Here is an 11,550-nt window from a genome sequence, read left to right as displayed (position 1 = left end):
ATCATATTTGACAAAAGAGTCTCTCTACTTCTTGCTACCAAGCTCAAACCAGTCACAGCGAAATAAGACAACCGAGCGATGGATGCCTCCACTAGAGTTGTACAACAACTCTACAATGCTTCTCAACTGACCATAGAAGTCAATGATCTCACGATCATGTGACCCCTCAGTGACGATTCCACTATTTTGTGTCTTCCTTTTCTCCTCGCGGTCAACGGTGTGGTACCGGACACCGCCAGCAATGCATGTTGAATACACTCTCACTCGCTTATCCGGTAAGCATGCCAAAGCAACTAGATCATCACTAACCTTCTTCTCCTCATGCAACTTTCCAATCTGCACAAATAAACCATTTAGCAAACAAAGGTATTTAACAATTGGTGAATAACGTAGAAAATATAAAACATGTGGCTAAAGATCTCACATGATTCTTAAACCACTTAGCAAACCCCTTGGCAACCCTTTTATCAACATGGATATTGCTTTCTTCCTGATTTAACTCTTCCTTGCATTTCCTGCAATGGCAACAAAACATGTGAATTAAAACATTAGGCTGGTGCCAACCCCAGAAAATAATAATATATAATGAGTGCACAAGATATAACGTACTCGATATATGGTAGAACCTCGGCGCAATTGCTGAGCACAAACCAAACCATCTTGTCATACTCATCACCAGCCTCCAAGTATTGTGAGGCTCCAAGAAAGTTCACACCATGGATGAAAACAGAGACACCACCACTTTGCAAATCAGACCGCTCTCTATTTCTGCCCGATCAGTTCCATCTTGTTTCCACATCGCCAAAGTATCTAGTGCAAAATGTCAAGCACTCGTCAACGACATATGCTTCAGCAATAGAACCTTCAGGTCTTGCCATGTTTCGCACATAACGCTTACAAGTAAGCAGCCTTCTTTCGATTGGGTACATCCAACCGTATTGCACAGGGCCTCTAAGCATTGCCTCTTTTGGTCAGTGCACCGCCAAATGGACCATCACGGTGAAGAAAGCTGGAGGGAAAATCTTCTCGAGCTTGCAAAGAATAATTGGGATTTCTTTTTCAAGTCTTTCCAGGATAGTTAACTTGAGTGTTTTGCAGCACAGTTCTCTAAAGAAATTTCCCAGCTCAGCAACCGCTTCATATATATCCTTGTCCATGATTCCTCGGAGGCCCGCCGGTAAAATCCTTTGGAGGAGGATGTGACAATCATGAGTTTTCAGTACTGAAAGCTTGAATCCATCAGAAGTAACACACTTTGCTAGGTTAGCAGCATAACCATCTAGAAATTTCACCGCTCTTAGGAATTCACAGAATGCAAGCTTTTGTTCTTTACTCAATGTATACCATGCTCATGGCATTTCAAATGAATCTTCATCTTCATTGTGCTGTAGATGCAAATCTTCTCTTATGCCCATGTCCTCCAAATCAAACCTCGAACTAACCGTGTCCTTTGTCTTCCCTTCAATGTTCAGAAACATCCCTAGCAGATTCTCTCATATGTTTTTCTCAATGTGCATTACATCGAGATTATGCCTTAAATTTCAGATCAGCCCAGTATGGCAGGTCCCACAAACAAGACCTCCGGTCCCAACATTGACCTTCCTCACGCTTTCTTTTCTTCGCCAGCTTTCCTGGTCTCACATCTTACACCTTCTCAAGTTGCTGCTCCAGCTCTTCTTTAGTGAATTCATCTGGCTTGTCACGGGTTTCATTCTCACCATTAAAATCTTTTATTCTTCGCCAATGATGGTTTCGGGGAACAAAGCAGCGGTGCCCAATATAGCAGATCTTGCTCCTTATTCTCTTTGAGCAAGGGTCTTTGGCACAATGGACACAAGCTTCAGAACCCGCTGTGATCCTCCCAGACAGAGTGTGCAGAGCCGGGAAATCATGGATGGACCATATGATTGCAACACGTAGATTCAACTTTTCTTCCAGACTCAAGGCATCGTATGTAGGTACACCAGTCCAGAGCTGGAGCAGTTCCTCTACGAGGGGCTCCATAAAGACATCAAAATCCTTTCCTGGAGACTCTGGACCCGGGATAAGCAATGACATCATGAAGTTGGACTGATCCATGCATGCCCATGGTGGGAGGTTGTACGGCACCACAAAAACTGGCCACATGCTATAAGACGTGCTCATGTTCCCAAACGGATTAAACCCATCTGTGGTAATGCCAAGTTTTATGTTCGTTGGATCTGCAGCAAAATCTATATGTATACGGTCAAACTCTTTCCATGCCTCTCCGTCCGCTGGATGGCTCAACTCATTGTCCACAGGTTGCCGCTTCAGCTTGTGCCACTGTACCTCACGCGATGACTTCTTCGACATGAACATTCGCTGTAGCCTTGGTATCAAGGGAAAGTGCCTCAGTACCTTCTCCGGTATTGACTTCTTCCCATCAGCATCTTTTCACCTAGATGCATTGCATTTTGGACAGTTGTCATGCTTTGCTAAATCCTTCCAAAACAAGACACAGTTATTTGGGCACACATGTATTGACACATAACCTAACCCAGCCTACGGATTATGCTCAATGCTTCATCATAAGATCTGGGAACACAACTATCAGGGAATTGCAAGCTCAAAAGCCGTAGTATTGCGTTGAATGCGGCATTGCTAATCCGATAGAAAGACTTGATGTGGAGTAACTTCATGGTGAAGGTAAATCTTGAAAATTTACCCCCTTCATGAGTTGCGCGCTTCGCCTCCTCTAACACCTCAGCAAACAACGACTTCTTTCCATCAGCACGATCTTCAGCATAGTACAAATCCTTCAATATGTCAGGAATCCTATCATCTTCATGCCCATCCTCTTCATCCAAAATAGCATTATCTCGCAAAACCTTTTGCATGAAATCAATGTCAGCATCACCACCACCCATCATATGAGGGGCCTCTGTATCAGCTTCAAAATGTTGAGGTTGACTGTCCAAAGGTTCTCCATGATATATCCATCTATCATATGTGCTGGACATCCCATTAAGAAGCAGATGATCTTCCACTCTTCCTTGAGCCATTATTGGATGGTTGAGGCATTTGCAGCATGGGTAAAAAATGTGAGCATCGTTGGCAAAATTTGCCCGAACAAATGCCATGAAATCATCAACACCTTTCATATGTTCTTTCGAAAACTTTCTAACTCCTTTTCTAATCCAGCTTCTGTCCATCTGCCAAAGACAACAAATTGTTGCAACTTAGCAAATCAATCTAAGTGCATCAACATTAATTAATGAAAATGGATTGAAGTAATGGCACCCAACTTTATATGCTAACTGCCTAACCACAACATTCAACTATTTCCAATTTCTCACTACTTTAGTCCAACTTGGTGGACAAAATAAATCAGCATTCAATATTTACTCATGGCATGAATCAGTCAAATGGATCAGGATCCTATTTACTCAGCATCCATTATTTACTCATAGAAAAAATAAATCAAGAATTTAGAACAGAGAGCAACAACAATTTCAGAATCCTGTTTCAGGGAAAGAACAACGTCAATTTCATCAACGCAATTTACTCTTGGACAAAATAGAACAGAGAGCTCTGTTCTATTGATAGCTGACAACATAATTTACCACTATGAATTTACTAAATTAAAAAAGAATTCTTAACAATTTCATCAATAGCAATTCTCCTAAAAATTTCATCAACAGAAATTCTCTTCACAATTTCTAGCAAATTCATCAATGCCATTTCCAAGAGATTTTTCAAAGATTACAACAAACCTACATCAAATCAGTGTGTGTGTTTGTGTGTGTGGAGATTCTCCTAACAGATATACATCAAATCAATGACATCAACAGAGAGGAGAGAGGGAGAGGAGAGGGGGGGAGGAGAGGAGTGCACACGTGGGTGAGGTCTGCTTGCGGCGGCGAGCCCCCCATGGTCGGCGGCGGCGAGCCCCCCATGCTCAGCGAGCCTCTACTTGCGTGGGCGTCGTTCCTACGCCCGCCCCCACCACCGCAGGTCACCCACGCCCCTGCTGGTCACTTCGGCAGCCAGCCCCGCCTCCACCCCCACCGGTTGCTTCCGCTGCCGGCCCCATCCCCGCCCCCGCTGATTTCCTGTCGTGGACAAGGCGAGCGGTGAGGTCGTGGGCAAGTTCAATTGCAGCGAGGCCGTGGGCGAGGTCACCTGCGGCGAGGCCGTGGGCGAGGTCAACTGCGGCAAGGCCGTTCCTGCCCCCACTGCCGGTCGCCCCCGCCCCTGCTGGTCGCTTCGGTCACCGGTCCCTGCCCGCAGCCCGCCGCCACCTGGTCGGAAGACCTAGAAATTATTGGCTAAGTGTTGGCTTTGTCCGATCCTGGGAATAGGTCCCACTTGTCAATGACTTAGATTTGGCAAGAGACAACTGATGTTCTATATAATATACAGAGCCATTCCGCTAGATGGGCAGCAATCCCTCTCTAGCCCAGTGGTAGCAAACAAGTTAAACATCACGAGGTTGTGGGTTCGAGTCCCTGCTAGCGCACATTTTTTAGGAATTAAAGCGCACATTTTTTAGGTAATTAAATGCTCGCTCACCCACCTGTCAGTGGCTCACCCACCTGTCAAATGGTTCCCGCCTGTCATTGTTGCTCTGTTCGATGCCACCTGGTCGGAAGGCCCCACTTGTCACTGATAGGAGAGAGCCGTGGTTTTATATAATGTATAGATAAGTTCTCATACCAGAGCAACAATCCCTCTCTATCCCAGCGGTACCGAACGAGCGAAGCAAGCGCGAGGTCGTGGGTTCGAGTCCCCGCTAGTGCACATTTTTTGGGAGAATTAAGCACTCGGTCCCTCCTGTCAAATAGTTCCGGCATGTCAATGTGTGCCCCGTCTGTTGTTGAATATTAATATTTAACCAAAAGTGACACCTAGACGGTGACACATAAGCGAGGTTGCTGAGGTGGCTGCCTAATCATCCTAATTCATTCCAAATCAAGTGTAGTGACCATGTTATATTGGTCGTTATCAGCTAGGCGTGAGGCAGTGGATAGTGCTTCCCCCTTTATGACCATTTCCTGTATAGACATTATGACCTTTCTGACCAGAATGGTCGTTATAGGTTAGGGTTTGGAGCCCCCCCCCCCGCTTTTGACCTATTGGTCTAAAATGGTCATAAATTTATTACCAATTATTCTAGGGTCACTGACAAAAGGTCACTAGTTGACATATTTCTTGTAGTGACATTGCATGCATGAATATAGCGTTGATACACGTGTTGTGCACATGTTATACCATAATGTGATAATGCATGGCGGTTGCAACTCACAGCTAAATGCCGAACAATCTAAACCATACTACACATCAAACAATCTCACATTTATTTGAATTTGTGATAATGTGTGGCGTTTGCAGCTTAAATCCAGTTAATTGTTTATTCCTGTGGATGGACTAACTTGTTATTTACTTTTGTTATAAGCCCTTTCTGTGATGTCGCGCAGACGTCCGACAGTGGCATACTTGTTATTTACTTTTGTTATAAGCCCTTTCTGTGATGTCGCGCAGACGTCCGACTATGGCATACTTGTTACTTACATTTGTTATAAGCCCTTTCTGCGATGTCGCTCAGACATCCGACTGTGGCATTTCTTTTACAAGCCCTTTCTGCGATGTCGCTCAGACGTCCGACTGTGGCATTTCTTTTTCAAGCCCGTTCTGCGATGTCGCTCAGATGTCCGACTGTGGCATTTCTTTTATAAGCCCTTTATGTGGTGTCGCTTAGACGCCCGACTGTGGCATTTCTTTTATAAGCCCTTTATGTGGTGTCGCTTAGACGCCCGACTGTGGCATTTCTTTTATAAGCCCTTTATGTGGTGTCGCTTAGACGCCCGACTGTGGCATGAGTTTTATTTGTTTACCTTTCGAGGCGTCCCTCTAGACACCCGATCGGTCTTAGTTATTTGTTTTGACTTGTCAAATCTTTATTTTGGCATGAGCATTATTATCTTTTTCTCATGACGCATTCATGCATGCATTTGTTATATCATTTGTCCGAACTGTCTTGCGAGTACTTTCAAAGTACTCACCTGGCATGTTGATTTGGCCAGATGTTGATGAAGGCGATCTCATGGATGAAGAGTTTGATAGCGAGTCCGACGCCTAGACGAGTCCCAGTCAGTCTCATGCGATCCTGCATTTGGTCATTGTATCATATCCGCTTCTGCCACCCCAGAAATAAATTCATCGAGCCTCACCTCGACACTCGATGAGCTGCCAGTTAGGAGTCAAGTTATCCACCACCACTTTTATCTCGAGCTAGTAGCATGTCACCACACCCCTGTGTCATAACCGCCCTTATGTAAGATATTGGCGAGTTTGTAATAATTTGTTGAGCAGCCTCAGCTCAACCCTGTAATATATTAATGCTACTGGTCCTCTGTTTATCATGTGCTTGTCTACCAGTGAGGATGACTTTTCCTTGGGATCTAAGGATTGATTTTCTCAATAAGTATTTTATTGAAAAACCGGTCGTGACAGACTTGGTATCAGAGTCAGGCTGACTGTAGGAAGCCACTAGGTGCGATCGCTAATCGGTCATCAGCACGAAAGAACTCATTCATGTTCTTACAAATGTAGTCATTTTTCTGACAGTCAGCATAAAATTTATGATCTGATCGGTCAGAATTTTTGCCTACTTTTGTAGAAGGCTGGCAACGACTGTGAGTCACAGATGTTCGTCAACGTGCCTGAGGGGTTCGTAAAACTCCTCTCCTTCATCGTTCAGGTCGCGATGGGGCCATCCGTGCGCCCAGTCTTCACACTTTATCCACACAAGATCAACGACTTTCTGACCATGCACCAGGCCGCGGCGCAATTCAGGGGAGGGCGTGCTGAGATGCGCCGCTTCTAATTCTTGGGGAGAGCCATGCCTACAGAGAGACATGCTATGCAGATGGCTGCCCGCGAGTTGATAGCTCGTCTTCGGGATGTCCTACCGGCAATGAAGACCCGTCGCTACCGCTACCTTCCATGCCACGTGCCATACACCTGTCACTACTCATTCTCTTGCCCCAGAGGACAGAGAGACGAGGCTTTTGAGATGCTTGTCGAGTACCTCCGAGCCCTGGAGGCAGCCTTCGACAGCATGGTGGACGACCTCGTAGCTGCATGCATGGACTCAGTCCATGGCTGTGCCGCCAACAGAAGGGAACTCATGCACACTGCTCCACCGCTGACTTTTACCTCGTCCTCAGCTTCTCATTCACCTACCATTCTCACCACTGCTCGTCGTCTGCCTACCACTGAGGAATTCAACCAGGCTATTGCACCCACCCCCGTTCACGCTGCACCACTCATTGCACCCACTCCCGTTCGCGCTGTACCACTCATTGCACCCACTCCCGTTCGCGTTGTACCACTCATTGCACCCACTCCCATGCGTGCTACTCCACCTATTCCGCCCACTGATATTCAGGTTACTCCGCCTATGGCACCTGCTCCATCAGCTCAGCACAGTGTTTCTCGTCTGGAACCTATTAGCGAGGAGGAGGTCGATTCCCCAGCATCACTGCGTCTCACCCTCGGCAGGCCAAGGGAGATCCTCACCATCTCCGATTGAGTGCGATTAGACGCCATGCAATGTTCCGATTTGTGTAATATGTGTATATGTACATAGGTTGTGAGAAGTAGCCTGTTTGCGCATCATGTAGGAAATGGAGAAGTGCACTAGTTTCATTAACATGTCAGGATTATGTACGCATATCCTGAGTGATGTAATGTATAATTATGCATGCGTGTAAGATATGTAATAGTCCTTCTCCGCGCGCAATCGTGTATTTTCAAAAAAAATCCTGGAGCTTTTTTGTGTGATTTTATTGACTGTCGCAACTCTCTTTCTTGTCTTACGAGTTTCACAAAATATATACCTAGAGTGAAAGATGTCTCGCCCGTGGACGCGCTCTATGCCGAATCAGCCCGGAGAGAATTATGGCACACCACCAAACTACAATTTCACTCAGGGACAGAAAAGTCAACAAGACAGTGAAACAAGATTTACCCAAGTGTGTCGTCTGTATGAACAGAGTCAGCAACAACACCAGGAAATGATGAACCAATTCATCAATATGGGAAATAACAGTGGTCAGTATCAGCAGCAATCCAAGTTATCTGAGTTACAGAAAACGCGTCCCCAAACATTTTCTCATACTGACAAGCTGCTTGAGGCCGAATACTGGCTTCGAGACATGGAGAGAAAATTAATTATTGCATAGTGTTCAGATCGTGAAAAAGTATTGTATGCACCGCATTATCTCACAGGAGCAGCTGCATCGTGGTGGGAAAAGTTCCTGCACATGCACCCCGACGAAAATGGAATAACCTGGGAGGATTTCAAATAAGGTTTTTGTGGGGCACACATTCCTATAAGAGTGTTATGAAAATCAAGAAGAGAGAATTTTATGACCTCAAGCAAAGGACCATGACTGTGTCAGAATACATTAGCCAATTCACTCTGCTGTCGCCCTACACAAATGAAGAGCGCATGACCGAGAGCAAGAAGATAGAAAAATTCATGGAAGGCCTGGCACCCGCGCTTAAATGTCAGCTGGTTGTGAATACCTTCCCATATTTTAAAACATTGGTGGATAAGGCCATTACTCTGGAAAATGAGCGACGCAGCCTGTAAGATTTCCGCAAACGAAAAAGGGACCAGTCTACTTTTGCTCGCAACCATAGGAGCAAGACGGAAATTCAGAGGGGTGGTACACACAAAACCCCGACGAATAATTCACGCCCAATCAAGAATTTCCATGCCAGAGACAAGGAGTTCACATATCGCCCAGGCGTTACTTGTTACGCTTGTGGGGAAGAAGGGCACTATGCCAAGCAATACCCCAAGCCAAGAAACTCAACCCCGAAGCCTAACAATGGTGGCAATAATTTAGCGCCCAAGCAAAACAATTTCAACCCCAATAACAACCACCGGAAGGGTCACCTGAACCACGTGACAAAAGAGGAAGCACAGAACGCCCCAGATATCGTACTCGGTACGTACCCTGTCAACACAATACCTGCCATGGTTTTGTTTGATCCTGGAGCTTCTCACTCATTCATTTCGAAGAGTTTTGCTTTGCAAAATATTTTTTCGATGCTTCCCTTGGAAAATCGATGACCATCAAGTCCCCTGGAATTAAGCAAGTGACCCAGAGTTATTGTCAAGGTGTGGTTATTGAATTTGAAGGATTGAAGTTTTACGCCAACCTTATTGTATTGGAAAGCAAAGGACTGGATGTCATCCTAGGGATGGATTGGTTAACCACCAACAAGGGTTTTATTGACTGCTTCAACCAGACCGTGATTCTCACACACCATCACGGGAAGACAATAAAAGTTTCAGCCAAAGAAAGACAAATACCTCGGCAACCGAGATTAAACAAGGTGGACGTTTCTGAGCTGAACAAGGTTCCAGTAGTGTGTGAATTTCCAGACGTATTTCCAGAAGAACTACCAGGCATGCCACCAGACAGAGAGATAGAATTCAGCATTGAGCTAGCACCTGGAACCGCTCCCATTTACAAGAAACCATATAGAATGGCACCATCCGAATTGGTAGAATTGAAGAAGCAAATAATAGAATTATTGGAGAAAGGATACATACGAGCCAGTTCCTCACCGTGGGGTTCTCCAATTTTATTTGCCACGAAAAAGGATGGAACACTGAGATTGTGTATTGACTATCGAGCTCTTAACATGGTCACAATCAAGAACAAATACCCAATGCCCCGAATAAATGATTTATTTGATCAGCTCGCACAGGCCAAAGTCTTCTAAAAAATTGATATGAGATTAGGATACCACCAATTAAAAGTGCGAACAGAAGATATTCCCAAGACAGCCTTCACTTCCAGATATGGACTGTATGAGTTCACAGTAATGCCATTTGGGCTAACCAACGCCCCCGCATATTTTGTTCACCTAATGAACAAAGTATTTATGAAGTATCTGGACAAGTTTGTTGTGGTATTCATCGATGATATTTTGATATACTCCAAAACACCAGAAGAGCACGCCGAGCATCTCAGGATTGTACTCGGAGAACTCAGGAAACATCAACTATACGCCAAATTCAGCAAATGTGAATTTTGGCTAAGACAGGTGGGTTTTCTGGGCCACGTGCTAACCCAAGAAGGTATTGCAGTAGACCCGGAAAAGGTCAAGGCCGTACTTGGCTGGAAACCACCAGCTAACGTAACGGACATACGGAGTTTCTTGGGAATGGCAGGCTATTATCGGAGATTTATTGAAGGATTCTCCACCATAGCAAAGCCAATGACGCAGTTGCTCAAGAAAGGCAAGAAGTTTGAATGGACGGAAGCATGTGAGAGAAGCTTCCAAGAGCTAAAAAGAAAATTAACAACGGCACCAGTATTAATTGTGCCAGACATACACAAGAATTTTGAGGTATATTGTGACGCATCCTAGAAAGGCCTCGGATGCGTATTGATGCAAGAAGGCAAGGTAGTTGCGTATGTCTCTAGACAACTTTGCAAGCATGAGGAGAATTATCCCACTCATGACTTAGAATTGGCAGCGGTCATCCATGCACTCAAGGAATGGAGACACTTCCTACTGGGAAACCGTTGTGAAATATACACAGACCATAAGAGTCTTAAGTATATTTTCACACAGCCGGAACTTAATTTACGGCAACGACGCTGGTTGGAGTTGGTGAAGGATTATGATGTTGGAATCCACTATCATCCCGGAAAGGCAAATGTTGTGGCAGATGCCCTTAGTCGGAATCCCAGCACGGACAACGTCAGCATGCCAAATTTGAGGCCAGAATTTCAACAGAAATTTGCCAAACTAAATTTAATAATGGTCACCGAAGCCAGTGTGTCGAATTTGGAAATAAAGTTATCCACCACCACTTTTATCTCGAGCTAGTAGCATGTCACCACACCCCTGTGTCATAACCGCCCTTATGTAAGATATTGGCAAGTTTGTAATAATTTGTTGAGCAGCCTCAGCTCAACCCTGTAATATATTAATTCTACTGGTCCTCTGTTTATCAAGTGCTTGTCTACCAGTGAGGATGACTTTTCCTATATTGGGATCTAAGGATCGATTTTCTCAATAAGTATTTTATTGAAAAACCGGTCGTGACACCCGACGTTCCCCTCGTCTTTCGTGCCACCTCGATTCCCACACCGCTCTCTTCACCTGCACCACCGGAAGAGCGTCATCATCACCGTTCCTCGGATGAAGCTGCGGCCTAATCGGCAGCACCAAAGAGGTTGTACACTAATCACCGCATTTTCTTCTTGATTCGATTTCACGGTGCTGCCGGCGCTCGGTCCCGAGCCGACATGGCACAGCTCCATCCACGGCAGCATCGCCGGCCACTTCCTCCATGGTGTTGCTCACTCGGCGGCGATGTCTAGGAGCTGCTGCTGCTTTAGCTCTCGCTCGCGTTGCTACTCTACTCTTGCTCTCGGTCCCCTGCCTGGTCTGCTCTTGCTATTGCTCTTGCTCGCGCTGCTACTCTCGCTCTTGCTTGCGATGCTGCTCCGATTTAGCAACACTTTAGTCGACTGAATCGACTTTTGGGTTAGT

Source organism: Triticum dicoccoides, chromosome 3B (assembly GCF_002162155.2).
Source record: "Triticum dicoccoides isolate Atlit2015 ecotype Zavitan chromosome 3B, WEW_v2.0, whole genome shotgun sequence".
In the NCBI taxonomy this organism is placed as follows: domain Eukaryota; kingdom Viridiplantae; phylum Streptophyta; class Magnoliopsida; order Poales; family Poaceae; genus Triticum; species Triticum dicoccoides.
This window is presented reverse-complemented; position numbering follows the sequence as displayed.